General features: G+C 41.9%; 1 long non-coding RNA gene across 1 annotated transcript; it reads right to left on the reverse strand.

The window, feature by feature from the left end:
• Positions 1-1,129: 1,129 nt before the first annotated feature.
• LOC119293709 lies at positions 1,130-1,860 on the reverse strand. Its single transcript, XR_005143188.1, has 2 exons — positions 1,723-1,860; positions 1,130-1,548 (listed from the first exon to the last, which is right to left on the reverse strand). It is a non-coding gene; the product is annotated as an uncharacterized LOC119293709 (long non-coding RNA).
• Between the last annotated feature and the right edge of the window lie 17,365 nt (positions 1,861-19,225).

The raw sequence follows: 19,225 nt of genomic DNA on the forward strand, positions 1-19,225 counted from the left end.
CCCTTTGTCCGTTGTCAGTTCGGGCGAGACCTGTTTTTGGCCATGGCCAAGGTGTGGAGGCTACCAGATATTTCGTCAATACTATACAATGGGAGAGAATGGCTGCTCCACGTTCTGAGCCCTCTTTCTGATCTTAAACGTACCATGATATTGATGATCTTTTGGAGGAATTGGTATGATCGGAATGAGTTAGTTCATGCTAAGCCTGTCCCGCCTATGGAAGCTTCAATAAGATTTCTGCAAAGCTATTTGGAGTCCTTGATCGGTATCAAGCAAAATCCACAAGCTAACCCAGCCAAAGGTAAATCATATATTGAATGGAGAGACCCTGTGAAAAGGGGTAGAAGCAACGTTGATCAAGAGAAACGGAGATGGACTGCGCTGGATCCGGGGTGGTGCAAGTTGAATACGGATGGCTCTTTTGTTGCTTCAGACGAAGCTGGTGCTGGTATGATCTTACACGATCATCTGGGTGCTACTAACTTTTTGGCATGCAGGGTTTTGTATTCGTGCAGAGACCCCCTTGAGGCGGAGTTGTGTGCGTGTATGGAGGGTCTTTCCCTTGCTCTGCAGCGAAGTGATTTTCCAATTGTCTTAGAGCTGGATTCTCTCGAAGCGGTCTCTCTCATATCAAGCTCGGACATTGATCGTTCAGTTTACTCTACAATTGTTAGAGAGATTAAGTACTTAATGGGTCTAAGGAAAACTTGTATTTCTCGTATCGCTAGAACTTAAAATAAAGCTAGTGATTGCTTAGCTAGTTTTGCTAGAACCCAAGGTAGGACCATGACTTGGTTAGGTGCTGGTCCAGTTGAAGTAGTGGAGATAGCATCGAGTGATTGTAATGATGTTGTGATTGAGTAATACAAAAGAAAAGAAAGATACATGCATCTATTTGCATGCATCTAAGGTCTGCAATGGTGGGTGTGCAACTGCACGAGCTGACATATAGAGGTGGCCGTTTCTTGTCCGCGGATACGTTCATGGAGGTCTAAGGAGGAGGGGGTATTTGCACAGTACAATTGGAGATGCTTTAACCTGGTACACAAATTAGATGACAAACGTCGCATGTCTGATTATATAGAGCAAGTAACTCAATGTCATTAAAGTTAATGAGATCCGAAGCAGAGGAACGACAATCCCATTGTATATATATTAGTCAAAGCAAAACTAAATTATTAGTGGTAGCACCGAAGCACAAAAGGACAACTGGCAAATATATAGAGTAATAACGGATGAACTACTAACTTCTATTGATTATACCTACCGAGACAGAACTAAATACACCGTTCACGGTGATACATACTGGTAAACATGATGCTAAGATTGAAGAAACAAAGAACGTGAGATTATCTTTCTAGTTGGACCACGGTACACAATAATAGCAGTGACAACGGTGTTTCAGTTTTGATCCCGTACACTTGTATCCCTTGACACTTGGTTTTGTGCCCGCATATTCCAGTTTCGCGTTCAGCCAGCACTCTGCCTTGCAGACGAAACCAAAGCATAATGCGCTCTCATTGTATTCTTCCCAGCAATAGTCGTCGTCTGCGCAAGCAAATTCACACACACACGGTGATAAGAACGACAGGAATTTAACAGAGGGGAAGAAGAAAATCACGTCAAATACTCAAATTCCACCATGCGCCTCTACCTTGTGATCAAATAAACACACCGTAATAGTACTGTATAGTCAGGTAAACGGAGATCCGGAACACGAACCTGCTGCGGAAGCAAAATTACCAAGTAACACGATTAGTAAGAGGATGCACGTGGTTGCCTGTCTTCTATCCATATCTAACACTCCAGGAGTGTACTGAATGTGGAATGTTAGATATGGAGTGTTAGCTTGGATCTCAACACCAGAAACCTACGCGTTTAAATAGAAGGGAGGGCATAGCTGCTGATGAGAGGTGAAAGAGAGAACAATGCGCGGATCGTCACAGCTCTCGGTTATCCGAATAACAGGATCGTGTTAACTGCTCTGGTAGTTGGGTTGACTGGTGGCGGTTAAAGGCGCTCTCACTTCTCTCTGGTCTCCACTCCAACGTCCCTCCCCGTTTCCTCGCGCCTGCATCCGCTCCGCTCGCATGGGGGGTCCTAGTGCCCGTTCAAAGCCCCGGTCGCCTCCCAATTGGCGGAGCCCAAAAGTTAGATCGGGGCCGAGTGCTGTTAAAACTAGGGAAGCGATTAAAACACACATAATTGAATTAATAAATATGAATTAAAATTTAAAATAAGTTTTATGTATTGTATTAGATTATTGTGTAGTCCAAAAATATTTTGAATATAAGTGGCATAACATAATGAAATAAATCCCATGCATGTTGAGTGAACCTTTGATGTGGTGGCATGTGTGGTGAGAAGGGATGTGCGCATGAGAACATAATGAGAAACTTATTATTCATGTTGTGACGGGTTTTTGATGAGGTGACATTTGTGCATGTTAAGATAATAGAGATAGTGAAGATTAACTATTTAGATATATAAAATAGTGTAAACATTTTGCTCCGACCGACCGGCCAAGCGTTGCGCCTGTCGCCTCCCATGATGCACGCGTCTTGTGGGGCTTGCACCACCGCTTTCCTCTTTTTTGCCTTATCTTTTTCACGATCGAGCATGTGAGCCTATCGTTCTCCTTCACATCCCCTTTCTCCCTTGTGCGACCATGGCCATCTCGTGATCTCGCATGTTGTGGCATCGTCCTCAACCCGACTGCACGTGAGCAACTATACATTGTTGCTAGACGTCCCGTAGAAGAATTAAAGAGGACGCGTGCGAGCCCCTTGATTTCGGTGCTATGGGGCGGGGCTGCATGGCAACGATGAGGCCGATGCCCTTCCTGTCGGGGCGATGGCGACCCTGATTCCACGACTACGGCAAGCCAGGCCAGCCGTGCGGTGGTCAGTTGACGACAACGACGTGTTGTGAGCTGCTACGAGGGCAATGACGTCGTGCACTACCATGAGCGGCAGCTCACCGGCGGGTGACACTAGCATGCCATTTTTTGGGTGCTACAACTAGCGAGATGCGGTGCTGGGAGCGGCGCACAGGGATGCTACAAACCGCCGCATGATGCGTTGCAAACGGCGAGCGCGACGATGCAACAAACTGGTATTTGATACTGGACCCGGTGCATGCTTATGCTGGAATTGGCATGCGGGGTGCTGGAACAGGCGTGCGGAGATGCTGTGACCAGGGCCGCGAGATCGTGTCGATGCTGGAACCAACACAGTCGAATGTTGGAACTACTGTGTGGAGATGCTGCAACCAACATAGTGAGCTAGCAATAGCGCCACCGGGACATGCGATGGTCGCCAGCAAAGGTGCTGCAACCAGCACGGGACAAAGCTATAATTGGCTGCCGGCATACTGGTAGAAGGACGAGGAATATTTGCATGATTTCTTTTGCTGCGACAGTGTTCCTTCGATGGTTGTTGTGCATGGGCAGATCGGCGACATGATTTTGCTGGAAAAGACAATGTGAGTTGCTATAACCAGTGGCTGCCGATGCTTCCAAGTGGACCACACACGCATCACCATCAAACGCGGTGATGATGACATGAGGGAGCCCCGACGATGAAGCGGAACGAGAGAGGAAGATGATGTACGGTGCGGGATCCAGCGGTTGGAGCCTGCCAAATCTGAAGCACGCGCAAGAACTAGCCGAAATTGGGCCCATCGATCGGCCCCTAGCATCGCGCTAAAATAAGCTAGGGAGGGCCAAAGCATAGAGAAATAGACTTTTAGCACCAGACAATTAATAATTATGCATTGTTCACGAGTAAATTAATACTAAATTTATGATGTTAGGGGGCCAGGCGCTGCTAGCCCACCTGTCTCCCCGATTGCGCCTTCCCGCCATTTCAACTTGAGTACTAGCATCTTCAACCGGACCCCCACTTCTTCCCTATAAGCCACGAGCGAAAAAATGCCATCTAATTGGACCCTCCAAATTCAGCTCATACGTTCGGGTTGTCTGACAGCGCTCAAATCCATCTCACATGTGTGGCAGATTTGGAGCCGCGCGGAAGCTCCTGAATGGGTCTACCACGTCAAATCTGACAGGGCAAACCCACCCAAAACCCTTCAAATGGACCAAATCAACCAAATTGACCATCAGTTCCTCTCGGGTTCGTTCTCCCTACCCACATACGCGTCGTTCCCCTTACTCCGACGTCTGCTCTGCCAACTTACTCTTCCATCCTAGCCGTTGATGCCTGCTTCACCAGCTAACCGCATCGTGGAGCATCGCTCGACAGAGTCCATGGGACTCCTAGCATCGTGTAAAAGGCAGAGATCATACCTGGAGGGTGCAACATGTGGGGCAGTGGGCCTGGGAGAAGGCGGAGAAGGAAGTTGCTGAGAACGCAAAGAAGGATGATGTCCAGATGTTGTTTGACGCATCTGCTTCAGTGCCATCTGCCACACATGCGTTCGACATCATTCCTCCTTCACAATGGAGGGGGATGCATGATTTCATGCGGGTATAAGAGGACGCCTCCTTGGAGATGAAGTATGAGTCATCACAACTCGAACAGTCGTGGACAATGTTGGGCATCTCCGCCGTTGTTGCCCAACAACAGTTTGAGGGACGTCCGGACCAAAATTTCCTTGTTTTTTCTTGCACCATATGCATTTGTAGATCAATTTTAGGACGGTAGTCTCATTGTGATGCATCTTAAGGACTCATTCATGATAGATATGATAAATGATGATCAAGATCCTTCAACGTATGAAATGAGTGATGTCAATTGCTCTTTCTACAATGTTGAACAATCATACGACACTAAAAAAACAGGGGCCCAAGACAAGAGATCCGGCATTCTCAACCCATGAGGATGTATTTTTTTGTAATGATTTGTTGACCACATGCGTGAATCCTATTTGTGTAATTGAGTAAAAGGGCTCGAAGTATTGGGGGAAAATATCCATGCTTGGTACCATGAACACAAGCACTATGTGGAGCCAAATCCTATCCATAGCACCTACGGTGAAGGATGATGACCCACAAGTATAGGGGATCTATCATAGTCCTTTCAATAAGTAAGAGTGTCGAACCCAATGAGGAGCAGAAGGAAATGACAAGCGGTTTTCAATAAGGTATTCTCTGCAAGCATTGAAATTATCGGTGACAGATAGTTTTGTGATAAGGTAATTTGTAGCGGGTGACAAGTAATGAAAGTAAATAAGGTGCAGCAAGATGGCCCAATCCTTTTTGTAGCAAAGGACAAGCCTGGACAAACTCTTATATGAAGGAAAACGCTCCCGAGGACACACGGGAACTATCGTCAAGCTAGTTTTCATCACGCTCATATGATTCGCGTTCGTTACTTTGATAATTTGATATGTGGGTGGACCGGTGCTTGGGTACTGCCCTTCCTTGGACAAGCATCCCTCTTATGATTAACCCCTATTGCAAGCATCCGCAACTACAAAAGAAGTATCAAGGTAAACGTAACCATAGCATGAAACATATGGACCCAAATCAGCCCCTTACGAAGCAACGCGTAAACTAGGGTTTAAGATTCTTTCACTCTAGCAATCCATCATCTACTTATTACTTCCCAATGCCTTCCTCTAGGCCCAAACAATGGTGAAGTGTCGTGTAGTCAATGTTCACATAACACCACTAGAGGAGAGACAACATACATCTGAAAGCACAAGTGCTCCCTGGGTGATTTTGGTAATTAATGTCAACATATCTCTTGTTGGACTAATGTTTTTATCTAGTATGTTTCAGATAAGTTCAACAATGGAGTGGCGTGGACTAGAGGATGTGGAACCCCTTCAAGATGATAAGGACAAAGGATTGGCTCAAGCTAAAAGCTCAGGACTCTACATTTTCTATTTTAGTGATCCTAGATCACATTGAGTCCATAGGAAAGCCAATATTGTTAAAAGGTGATGAGGTGTTGCTTAATGACTTGCTTGCTCAAAGTGCTTAGTGATATGCTCCAAAGCCCTCAACTACTTGCTCACATCCACATATGCCCCAAACCAAAAGTCAAACTCGGCCCCTCAAAAATTTCCTATTCGGCGCCACCGAGTTTCCTTTGACATAGCCACTGCCAGAAATTTCCTATTCGGCGCCACCGAGATGGGCTTGTAAACTCTCTATTGCCCATTGTAGTAATTTCGGTCTCACCGAAATATGCAATCGGTCTCACCGAGTTTGCTTGGCCAACTCTCTGTTTTGCTAATTACCCAAATCGGTCCCACCGAGTTTGTGTAATCGGTCAAACCGAGATGAGGCTTTACTCTAACCCTGGCACATCGGTCCTACCGAGTTGATCATATCGGTCCCACGGAAAATCCTAACGCTCACATTTTGAACTAAATTGATCTGACCAAGTTTACTGATTCGGTCCCACCGAGTTTGGTGATTTGTGTGTAACGGTTAGATTTTGTGTGGAGGCTATATATACCCCTCCACCCACTCTTCATTCATGGAGAGAGCCATCAGAACATGCCTACGCTTCCAACACACATTTTTTGAGAGAGAACCACCTACACTTGTGTTGAGGTCAAGATATTCCATTCCAACCACATAAATCTTGATCTCTAGCCTTCCCCAAGTTGCTTTCCACTCAAACCCTCTTTCCACCAAATCAAATCCTATGACAGAGAGCTGAGTGTTGGGGAGACTATCATTTGAAGCACAAGAGCAAGGAGTTAATCATCAACACACCATCTATTACCTTTTAGAGAGTGGTGTCTCCTAGATTGGCTAGGTGTCACTTGGGAGCCTCCGTCAAGATTGTGGAGTTGAACCAAGGAGTTTGTACGGGCAAGGAGATCGCCTACTTCGTGAAGATCTACCCTAGTGAGGCAAGTCCTTCATGGGCGATGGCCATGGTGGGATAGACAAGGTTGCTTCTTCGTGGACCCTTCGTGGACTCGCGCAACTGTTACCCTTCGTGGGTTGAAATCTCCATCAACGTGGATGTACGATAGCGCCACCTATTAGAACCACGGATAAAAATCTCCGTGTCTCCAATTGTGTTTGCACACTTAAATCCCATCCCTTTACATTCTTGCAACTTGCATGATTTACTATACGCTGCTCATATACTCTTGTCATGCTTGCTTGATATGTATTGTGAATGTTTAAACTTGTGCTAAAACTCCACCTCAACTTAAAGAAATTAAAAACTGCAACTTTTCTTTCTAAGAGTCTATTCACCCCCCTCTAGACTCCTCTTCGCGATCCTTTCAACATCTCAACAAAATATCGAACGAATACCAAATTCACATGACTACTTATAGCAAGACTTCTCCCATGACCTCAGGAACAAACGTAACTACTCACAAATCATATTCATGTTCATAATCAGAGGGGTATTAATATGCATAAAGGATATGAACATACGATCTTTCACCAAATAAACCAACTAGCATCAACTACAAGGAGTAATCACCACTACTAGCAACCCACACGTACCAATATGAGGTTTTGAGACAAAGATTGGATACAAGAGATGAACTAGGGTTTGAGAGGAGATGGTGCTGGTGAAGATGTTGATGGAGATTGACCCCCTCCCACTGAGAGGATCGATGGTGATGACGATGGTGATGATTTCCCCCTCCCGGAGGATGTTTCCCCGGCAGAACAGCTCCGCTGGAGCCCTAGATTGGTTTCGCGAGGTTCCGCCTCATGGCAGTGGTTTTTCATTCCGAAAGCTTCCTCCTTATTTTTTCCAGGGTGAAAGACTTCATATAGCAGAAGATGGGCACCGGAGGCCTGCTAGGGGGCCCACGAGGCAGGGGGCACGCCCAGGGGAGTAGGGCGCGCCCCACCCTCGTGGCCAGGGTGTGGGCCCCAACTGGTTGATTCTTTCCCCAGTATTTTTTATATTCCAAAACGTGCCTCCGTGAAGTTTCAGGACTTTTGGAGTTGTGCAAAATAGGTCTCTAATATTTGCTCCTTTTCCAGCCCAGAATTCCAGCCGCCGGCATTCTCCCTCTTCATGTAAAATTTGTAAAATAAGAGAGAATAGGCATAAGTATTGTGACATAATGTGTAATAACAACCCATAATGCAATAAATATCGACATAAAAGCATGATGCAAAATGTACGTATCAACTCCCCCAAGCTTAGACTTCGCTTGTCCTCAAGCGGAAGCCAATAACGAAAAATATGTCCACATGTTTAGAGATAGAGGTGTCGATAAAATAAAATATGGACATGAGGGTATCATGATCATTCTTATAACAACAACATGTATATATATATATATATATATATATATATATATATATATTGTCATATGATTTCTTATGCTAAAGTAACAATCTATTCACAATGTCAAGTATGAATCAGAAACTTCATTGAAAACTAACAAACTATGATCTCGGTCATTGAGGCAATTGCAATTTATCATAACATAGGAAACAGTCAATATAAGAGCTTTTCAGCAAGTCCACATACTCAACTATCATTTAGTCTTTCACAATTGCTAACACTCACACAATACTTATGGTTATGGAGTTTTAATCGGACACAGAGAAAGGTAGGGGCTTATAGTGTTGCCTCCCAACATTTTACCTCAAGGGTAATGTCAACAATAATAGTTCATGATAACTTACATCCAATTGGATATATATATCAGGATTTTTCCAACACAATGTGCTTGCCCAAGGATAAAATGTAAAAAGGAAAGGTGAAGATCACCATCACTCTTGTATAAGGTATAAGACAGAAGTAAAAGATAGGCCCTTCGCAGAGGAAAGCAGAGGTTGTCATGTGCTTTTATGGTTGGATGCACAAAATCTTAATGCGAAAGAATGTCACTTTATATTGCCACTTGTGATATGGACCTTTATTATGCAGTCCGTCACTTTTATTTCTTCCACATCACAAGATCGTATAAAGCTTATTTTCTCCACACTAATAAATCATACATATTTAGAGAGCAATTTTTATTGCATGCAACAATGACAACATACTTGAAGGATCTTACTCAATCCATAGGTAGATATGATGGACTCTTATGGCAAAAACTGGGTCTAAGGGTATTCGAAAGCACAAGTAGTATCTCTACTTGGTGCAAAGAATTTGGCTGGCATGAGGGGGAAAGGCAAGCTCAACATGTTGGATAATCCATGACAATATACTAGGCTTTTCCCTAGTAGTGATACTTTATTTCAGATATAAGAAAACATAACCCATTACGTTGTCTTCCTTGTCCAACATCAACTCTTTAGCATGTCATATTTTAATGAGTGCTCACAATCATAAAAGATGTCCAAGATAGTATATTTATATGTGAGAACCTCTCTTTCTTTATTACTTCCTATTAGTTGCAACGATGACCAAAAATATGTTTGTCAACTCTCAACAACTTTTATTCATCATACTCTTTATATGTGAAGTCATTACTCTACATAAGATCAATATGATCTCTTTATTTCTTTCTATTCTTTCTTTTTCTTTTATTCCCCCACGATCATAGCAAGATAATCAAGCCCTTGACTCAAAACTAATCTTTATTATATATATGGCTCACAGACTCGATTACATAGGGGGGGGTCATAAAGCAAAACTTAAAACTAAATCATACTAAAACTTTATTCTACTAGATGAAGATATTACCAAAAGGATCAAACTAAGAAAAACAGTAAAGATAGGAGTGTGATAGTGATACGATACCGGGGCACCTCCCCCAAGCTTGGCAGTTGCCAAGGGTAGTGCCCATACCCATGTGATTATGTCTCCTTATTCGGAGGTGGTGATGATGGAGTTGTTGATGATGACAATTGTGCCTTCAGCTTCTTCATATTGTAATCGAGAAGAGCAATTTCCTCCTTTAAATCATCCACCTCCGATTCCAGCTTCAAGATCTTGTCACATAAATCTTCTTTGCTTTTCTGCCGAAAACAAGAAGGAATAGATTGGTTGTGAGACAGTTTAGCCCTCTTAGGGAGACTAGACTTTTTGAACTTCACGTGCATATCCCCAGGTTGAGGTAGAGGGACATCCTCCTCCTCTGAACTTGAATCATTGATCCTCATCATCCGTAGTTCGACCACAAGGAGATAGATCCATAGGTCTTTGGGTCAGCAACGAGATGTGAGACATAGCTCTCTCTGCCGGAGTCCTAATATGACATCTTGCTCTAATCTGCGGTAGAAATAGCTCGAAACAAAAACAGAGGATATTTGTGTGGTAAGGTGGTCAAAACCTTCGGGAGATTATATAATGATTTTTTACCGACCATAAGAAGTATCGTGCAAGAAAAAGGAGTCCGGAGGGCACACGAGGTGCCCACGAGGCAGGGGGCGCTCCCAGGGGGGTAGGGCGCACCCTCCGTCCTCGTGGATGCCTCGTGTCCTTCCCAGACTACTTCTCATTTTCCTATTTTCTTAAATATTCCAAAACAGAGAAAAATTGCTATTAGAACTGTTTTGGAGTTGGTTTACTTACCGTACCACATACCTACTCCTTTTCGGAGTCTGAAACGTTCTCGAAAGTGTCCCTTATGTATTCCTCAGGGGTTACGGTTTCAATAACATTAGTTTCAACATTTATTGGGTTACCTGAGATATAATATTTGATTCTTTGACTGTTCACTACCTTCCGATTTGTGCCTTCGAAGTTGTTGATTTTTATGGCACCGGAACGATAGACCTCCTCGAAAACGTACGAACCTTCCCATTTAGAGAGAAGCTTTGCTGCAAAAAATCTTAAACGAGAGTTGTATAGCAAAACATAATCACCTACATTAAACTCACGCTTTTGTATCCTTTTGTCATGGCATCTTTTAACCTTTTCTTTAAACAGTTTGGCATTCTCACAGGCCTGGGTTATCTATTCATCAAGTGAGCTAATGTCAAATAACCTCTTCTCACCGGCAAGTTTGAAATCATAATTGATCTCTTTAATGGCCCAATATGCCTTATGTTCTACTTCGAGAGGTAAGTGACAAGCTTTTCCATAAACCATTTTATATGGAGACATACCCATAGGATTTTTATATGCAGTTCTATAGGCCCATAATGCATCATCAAGTTTCTTGGACCAAATCTTTCTAGATCTATTAACAGTCTTTTGCAAAACTAATTTGATCTCTCTATTACTCAATTCTACTTGACCACTAGACTGTGGGTGGTATGGAGATGTAATTCTATGATTAATGTCATACTTATCAAGCATTTTATGAAAAGCACCATGAATAAAATGTGAACCACCATCAGTCATTAAATATCTAGGAACTCCAAACCTCGGAAAAATAACTTATTTAAGCATCTTAATAGAGGTGTTATGATCAACACTACTAGTTGGAATAACTTCCACCCACTTAGTTACGTAATCAACACCAACTAAAATATGTGTATACCCATTAGAGGAAGGAAACGGTCCCATATAATCAAAGCCCCGAACATCAAATGGTTCAATAACAAGTGAATAGTTCATAGGCATTTCTTGACATCTACTAATATTACAAATTCTTTGACATTCATCACAAGACAAGACAAACTTACGGGCATCCTTGAAGAGAGTAGGCCAATAAAAACCGGATTGCAATACCTTATGTGCAGTTCTATCTCTAGTGTGGTGTCCTCCATAAGCCTCAGAGTGACACTTACATAGGATTTTTTCCTGTTCATGCTCAGGTACACAACGTGTAATAACACCATCTACTCCTTTATAAAGGTGTGGGTCATCCCAAAAGTAATGTCTCAAATCATAGAAAAAACTTTTTCTTTTGCTGGTATGTGAAGCTAGGTTGTATAAATTTAGCAACAATGTAATTAGCATAATGAGCATATCATGGAGCAGTACGAGAAGCATTTATGACAGCTAATTGTTCATCAGGAAAGCTATCATCAATAGGTAGTGGGTCATCAAGAACATTCTCTAACCTAGACAAGTTGTCTGCAATGGGGTTCTCAGCTCCCTTTCTATCAATAATACGCAAATCAAATTCTTGTAGTAAGAGAACCCATCTAATAAGTCTAGGTTTAGCATCTTTCTTTTCCATAAGATATTTAATAGCAACATGATCAGTGTGAACAGTTACTTTAGAATCAACAATATAAGGCCTGAACCTATCACAAGCAAATATAACTGCTAAAAATTCTTTTTCAGTAGTAGCATAATTTCTCTGGGCACTGTCTAGAGTTTTACTAGCATATTGGATACCATTTAATTTCTTATCAACTCTTTGTCCTAGAACAGCACCTACAACATAATCACTAGCATCACACATAATTTCAAACGGTACATTCCAATCAGGTGGCTGAACAATAGGTGCAGAAATCAAAGCTTTCTCCAGTATTTCAAATGCTTCTACACAATCATCATCAAAGACAAAAGGAACATCTTTTTGTAAGAGATTATTCAGAGGCCTAGAATTTTTTGAGAAGTATTTAATGAACCTCCTATAAAAACCGGCATGACCAAGGAAACTTCTTATACCTTTTATGTCCTTAGGACACGGCATCTATTCAATAGCATCAACTTTAGCTTTATCAACTTCTATACCTCTTTCAGAAATTTTATGCCCCAAGACAATACCTTCATTAACCATAAAGTGGCACTTCTCCCAATTCAAGATGAGATTAGTTTCTTCATATCTCTGTAAAACTCGATCAAGGTTGCTCAAGCAATCATCAAAAGAAGTTCCATGTACGGAGAAATCATCCATGAAAACCTCAACCATCTTTTCACAAAAATCAGAGAATATAGCCATCATGCATCTTTGAAAGGTAGCAGGTGCATTGCATAAACGAAAAGGCATATGTCTATAAGCAAAGGTACCGAAAGGACAAGTAAAGGTGGTCTTTTCTTGATCCTCTTTTGACACAGGTATTTGAGAGAAACCAGAGTAACCATCTAGAAAGCAAAAAAATGTGTATGTTTGGATAATCTTTCTAGCATTTGATCAATAAAAGGTAAAGGGTAATAATTCTTTTTAGTAGCTTTATTTAGTTTACGAAAATCAATTACCATTCTATAACTTGTAACAATTCTTTGTGGGATCAATTCATCTTTATCATTAGGAACAACAGTAATACCTCCCTTCTTAGGGACACAATGGACAGGACTTACCCACTGACTATCAGCAACGGGATAGATTATACCTGCCTCCAGAAGCTTTAGTATTTCTTTCCTTACCACTTCTTTCATCTTAGGATTTAGCCGTCGTTGGTGATCAACAACCGGTTTAGCATCTTTCTCCAATTTTATTTTGTGCTGGCATAGAGTGGGACTAATGCCCTTAAGATCATCAAGAGTATATCCAATAGCAGCACGGTGCTTCTTCAGAGTTTTCAATAACTTCTCTTCTTCTTGCTCTGAAAGGTTAGCACTAATAATAATAGGATATATCTTCTTTTCATCAAGATAAGCATATTTAAGAGTATCAGGTAATGGTTTAAGCTCAAAAATGGGATCACCCTTGGGTGGAGGAGGATCCCCTAGGATTTCAACAGGCAAGTTGTGTTTCAAAATAGGTCCCTGTTTAAAGAATACTTCATCTATTTCCCTTCTTTCATTCATAAACATATCATTTTCATGGTCGAGCAAATATTGTTCTAAAGGATCATTAGGAGGCACGGCAATAGAAGCAAGACCAATAATTTCATACTTACTAGGCAATTCTTTATCATGGGGTTGTCTATGAAATTTAGGAAAATTAAACTCATGAGACGTGTCCCCTACACCAATAGTAACAACATCCTTTTTGCAGTCTATCCTAGCATTAATAGTATTCATGAAGGGTCTACCAAATATAATGGGACAAAATTCATCTTGTGGGGAACCAAGAACAAGAAAATCAGCAGGATATTTAACTTTCCCACACAAGACTTCAACATCTCTAACAATCCCAACTGGTGAAATAGTGTCTCTATTGGCAAGCTTAATTGTAACATCAATTTCCTCTATCTCAGCAGGTGCAATATCATGCATAATTTCTTTGTATAAGGAATGAGGTATTGCACTTGAACTAGAACCCATATCACATAAGCCATGATAGGATGATCTCCTATTTTAACAGAAATAAAAGGCATGCCTACAACAGGTCTATGTTTATTTTTAGTATCAGGTCTAGCAATTCTAGCAACTTCATCACAAAAGTAAATAACATGCCCATCCATATTATCGGCCAAGAGATCTTTAACCATAGCAATAATAGGTTCAAATTTAATTTTATCAGGGGGTGTAGGTATTCTAGTATTACTCTTACGAACCACAGTTGAAGCTTTAGCATGATCCTTTATTCTAACAGGGAAGGGTGGGTTCTCAATATAAGCAGTAGGAACAACAGGATCAACATTATAAGTGATAGTATTTTCTTCAACTTTAATAGGTGCAACTACTTTTACTTCAATGGGAGGATTATATTTAAATCACTTCTCCTTAGGGAGATCAACATGAGTAGCAAAGGATTCACAGAAAGAAGCTACTATCTTAGAGTCAAGTCCATATTTAGTGCTAAATTCTCAAAAAACATCGGTGTCCATAAAAGATTAACACAATCAAACTTAGGTGTTATACCTGACTCCTTACCTTCGTTGAGATCCCAGTCTTCACAGTTGGGTTTAATTCTTTCCAATAAATCCATTTTGAATTCAATAGTCTTCATCATAAAAGAGCCAGTACAAGAAGTATCGAGCATGGAGCGATTATTGAGAGAAAGACGGGCATAGAAAATTTGAATAATAATTTCTCTTGAGAGCTCATGGTTGGGGCATGTAACATTAACTTAAGCCTCCCCTAAGCTTGAGCGATGCTTTCTCCTTCGTGAGGTCAAAAATTATATATATAATTACGATCACGACGAACAAGATGCATAGGATAAAACTTCTGCTGAAATTCCAATTCAATCGGTTGTAGTTCCATGTTCCCATATCATCACATAGCCTAAACCATGTCAATGCCTTTCCATTCAAAGATAAAGGGAAGACCTTCTTGTTGATAACATCCTTAGGCATACCTGCAAGATTAAATAATCCACAAACTTCATCCACATAGATTATGTGCAAATCAGGATGCAATGTTCCATCTCCTGTAAACGGAATAGCTAACAGTTTCTCTATCATACCCGAAGGAATTTCAAAGTAAACATTTTCAGTAGGTTCAGTAGGTTGAGGAGCAACTCTTTGCTCTACTGGTCTGGGTGAAGATACCCCGAACAAGCCCCTCAAAGGATTACTTTCCATAGTAACAAGTGACAGTAAATTTCAGCACACTATATAAATTTTTCCTTACCAAAGGCGCTTCACTCCACGGCAACGGCGCCAGAAAAGAGTCTTGATGACCTACAAGTATAGGGGATCTATCGTAGTCCTTTCGATAATTAAGAGTGTCGAACCCAACGAGGAGCAGAAGGAAATGACAAGCGGTTTTCAGTAAGGTATTCTCTGCAAGCACTGAAATTATCGATGACAGATAGTTTTGTGATAAGGTAATTTGTAGCGGGTGACAAGTAATGAAAGTAAATAAGGTGCAGCAAGATTTTCCAATCATTTTTGTAGCAAAGGACAAGCCTGGACAAACTCTTATATGAAGGAAAATGCTCCCGAGGACACACGGGGATTATCGTCAAGCTAGTTTTCATCACGCTCATATGATTCGCTTTCGTTACTTTGATAATTTGACATGTGGGTGGACCGGTGCTTGGGTACTGCCCTTCCTTGGACAAGCATCCCACTTATGATTAACCCCTATTGCAAGCATCCGCAACTACAAAAGAAGTATTAAGGTAAACCTAACCATAGCATGAAACATATGGATCCAAATCAGCCCCTTACGAAGCAACGCGTAAACTAGGGTTTAAGCTTCTGTCACTCTAGCAACCCATCATCTACTTATTACTTCCCAATTCCTTCCTCTAGGCCCAAACAATGGTGAAGTGTCATGTAGTCGACGTTCACATAACACTACTAGAGGAGAGAGAACATACATCTTATCAAAATATCAAACGAATACCAAATTCACATGACTACTTATAGCAAGACTTCTCCCATGTCCTCAGGAACAAATGTAACTATTCACAAATCATATTCATGTTCATAATCAGAGGGGTATTAATATGCATAAAGGATCTGAACATATGATCTTCCACCAAATAAAGCAACTAGCATTAACTACAAGGAGTAATCAACACTACTAGCAACCCACAGGTACCAATCTGAGGTTTTGAGACAAAGATTGGATACAAGAGATGAACTAGGGTTTGAGAGGAGATGGTGTTGGTGAAGATGTTGATGGAGATTGACCCCCTCCCGCTGAGAGGATCGATGGTGATGATGATGGTGATGATTTCCCCCTCCCGGAGGGATGTTTCCCCGGCAGAACAGCTCCGCTGGAGCCCTAGATTCGTTTCGCCAGGTTCCGCCTCGTGGCGGCGGTGTTTCGTCCCGAAAGCTTCCTCCTTATTTTTTCCAGGGTGAAAGACTTCATATAGCAGAAGATGGGCACCGAGGCCTGCCAGGGGGCCCATGAGGCAGGGGGGCGTGCCCAGGGGGTAGGGCACGCCCCCCACCCTCGTGGCCAGGGTGTGGGCCCCCTTTGGTTCATTCTTTCTCCAGTATTTTTTATATATTCCAAAACGTCTGGGCATGCCCCCCACCCTCGTGGCCAGGGTGTGGGCCCCCTTTGGTTCATTCTTTCTCCAGTATTTTTTATATATTCCAAAACGTGCCTCCATGAAGTTTCAGGACTTTTGGAGTTGTGCAGAATAGGTCCCTAATATTTGCTCTTTTTCCAACCCAGAATTCCAGCTGCCGGCATTCTCCCTCTTCATGTAAACCTTGTAAAATAAGAGAGAATAGGCATAAGTACTATGACATAATGTGTAATAACAGCCCATAATGCAATAAATATCGATATAAAAGCATGATGCAAAATGGACGTATCAAAGGATCTCTCCAACATAGATGGGTCACCATCCAAGAGTCGTGAACGAGTTTTGCAGTTTCTATGCACAACTGGAGAATAGGCATCAAAGCGTCATTCGAATCAAAAACCATGTAAGTTTTGCTTGCTTCACACAGTCATGTTTTTTATTGATGTCTGCTTTTGTGCCATTATGTTGACATGTGATATTTTCTTGCTAGATGGAGTTCACCTCCAATTTGTACATTCAAGTTAACAAAAAATAGTCACTTTATCCCGGTGTTGGCTGTGTCGAATGGGCAACCAAAGTGGTGCATCCTTTATGAAGATCTCAATAACCCCACAAAGAAGATGAACAATAACGGTTGCTCAATCTCTCAACAATCTATCAGATTAGATGATGATGAAGCCAAGTGGAGGGGCGAATGGACAAAAGATTGTGCCAAACATAAATATACACGTGATGTAGAAGAAGTGGGAGAAGGATAGGCTCGCGCGTGATGATGCAAGAAGCAAGTTGTCTGCCACATGGATGTACATATTTTCCACCAAGGGCGAGATATTTATGAAAATGGAAAAGGAAAGTAAGTAGAAGAAGGAAAATAGGTATAAGATCTTCTTGGATGTGCAAAGAGACATGATAGCATTCGACTGGGAAAGGGTGCAAAAGAGGTTTATCATTCAGAGGGAAAAAATAGACATGGAGAAGCAAGCGAAATGAGCAAGATAGCACCTTGATAAGGCGAAGACACTGGAGACAATTGACGTTGAAGAGGAGGTGAGGCTTGCGAGGATCATGGAGGAGTCAAGGATCATGTTGAAGGACACTACACTCTTGGATGATGAAAGAAAGAAGAGATTCCTGAACAAGAAGGAGACCGACAAGGCGCAACAAGGGAGGCGATTGATTCATTGGTGTATCAAATATTTATGAATTGTTCAATTTTACTTTGTTTGTGTTGAACTGTTTAATCGTAGTTTATTTTGGTCTTGTGTTGAATTGTTGAATTAGTTACGTGATATATGATCTATGTGCATGAGTTTTAATGAAAATGAGTGTGAATATGAGGGTGTAGTTGCTAGGCGGGCAAATGAGGGGTGAGCCGGCGCTATCCAAGGACACATCCAAACACACTCGCGGACGTCTAGGGGCCAAATTTTCCTAGTCTGATTGGAGATGCTCTAACTTGCTCCGCGATGAAATGGCCCAGGACCAACAATGCATCATGTTCATATCATTAGCATTGCATAAGAATCATATTGCATTTCATTAAGGATTAATTTTGATATTTTATTGAACCCTATCTGCCATTTTATTAAATGGTGAATATCTAAACCCTTCTCCCTTATGATGTTCTAGCTCAAGACTTACCTTGATACTTTGCCACCGCATGCCTCGTCGTCCAGTCCAGGAACCCCGCCTCTTTTTCCTCTTACTCCACAACGACGGAGTCGAACCAGGAGGGCTTTGAGGTGAGTCCACGATGTCCTCCTCGACCGTTCCCCATTGCTGCTCAAATTTTTCGTCAATGATGTTCCGCGAGCCCGTTCGGTTATAGCAACAACCTCTTCATGAGCGCAGCTGCAAACCGTCCCCCACTCTTTCCCACTTTATTCCCGCACCATAACTAGCCATGGAGACATGGCCATGACGACACTGCTAAGCTCGCTCGCCGCCTTCTCGGGTCATGATCGTCCCTGTCAAAAACACCATCATGTTTGGGGGATCTCCGAGAGGATGCACATGTCCTTGGATCACCTTTCCTTGCTGTAGAACATCGGTACCGCTCACGCCCGACGGTGCTGCCACAAACCCTGATAGACAGGCTCAATTCTGGTGTCCCCCATTGCCGGAGCCACCACCCATCGACGCGCCTTATCGCCCTCTCGTAATATCCCAATAGAGTATCATTCACAATTGAGGTCAGGAGGTGATTATTATTGCGAGTGTTTCTATCACACATTAGTTGTCACGTGTCTCGTGTGAATTGACTATTTTAGTATCTGCAAGGATCTTCTATCTATCTATTATATACTTAAGAGAGAAGTCAAATGAGACATCAAGTTCTTCCACATGTGCTAAAATAATATGCATCGTTGATTAGTAGTAATATTTTATGGCTGAGATTTAAAGATATTATGTTACGTGCTAAAGATATGTATATTGAACAGACACGTATAAGATGTGTTGAAGAAAAGTTGGAAAGAATAGATGAGTTATGACACATACAAGGCACCTTAATAAAAGTTGAAAGGTAATACTGATGATCTAGATTAAAATATATTATAGCCTAAACATGCATGTTATGGCTCGTACATGGAGAAATTGATCAAACTCCATGTCAAGGTGCATGCACGTCCGTAGATATGACCAATAA

Source organism: Triticum dicoccoides, chromosome 4B (assembly GCF_002162155.2).
Source record: "Triticum dicoccoides isolate Atlit2015 ecotype Zavitan chromosome 4B, WEW_v2.0, whole genome shotgun sequence".
In the NCBI taxonomy this organism is placed as follows: domain Eukaryota; kingdom Viridiplantae; phylum Streptophyta; class Magnoliopsida; order Poales; family Poaceae; genus Triticum; species Triticum dicoccoides.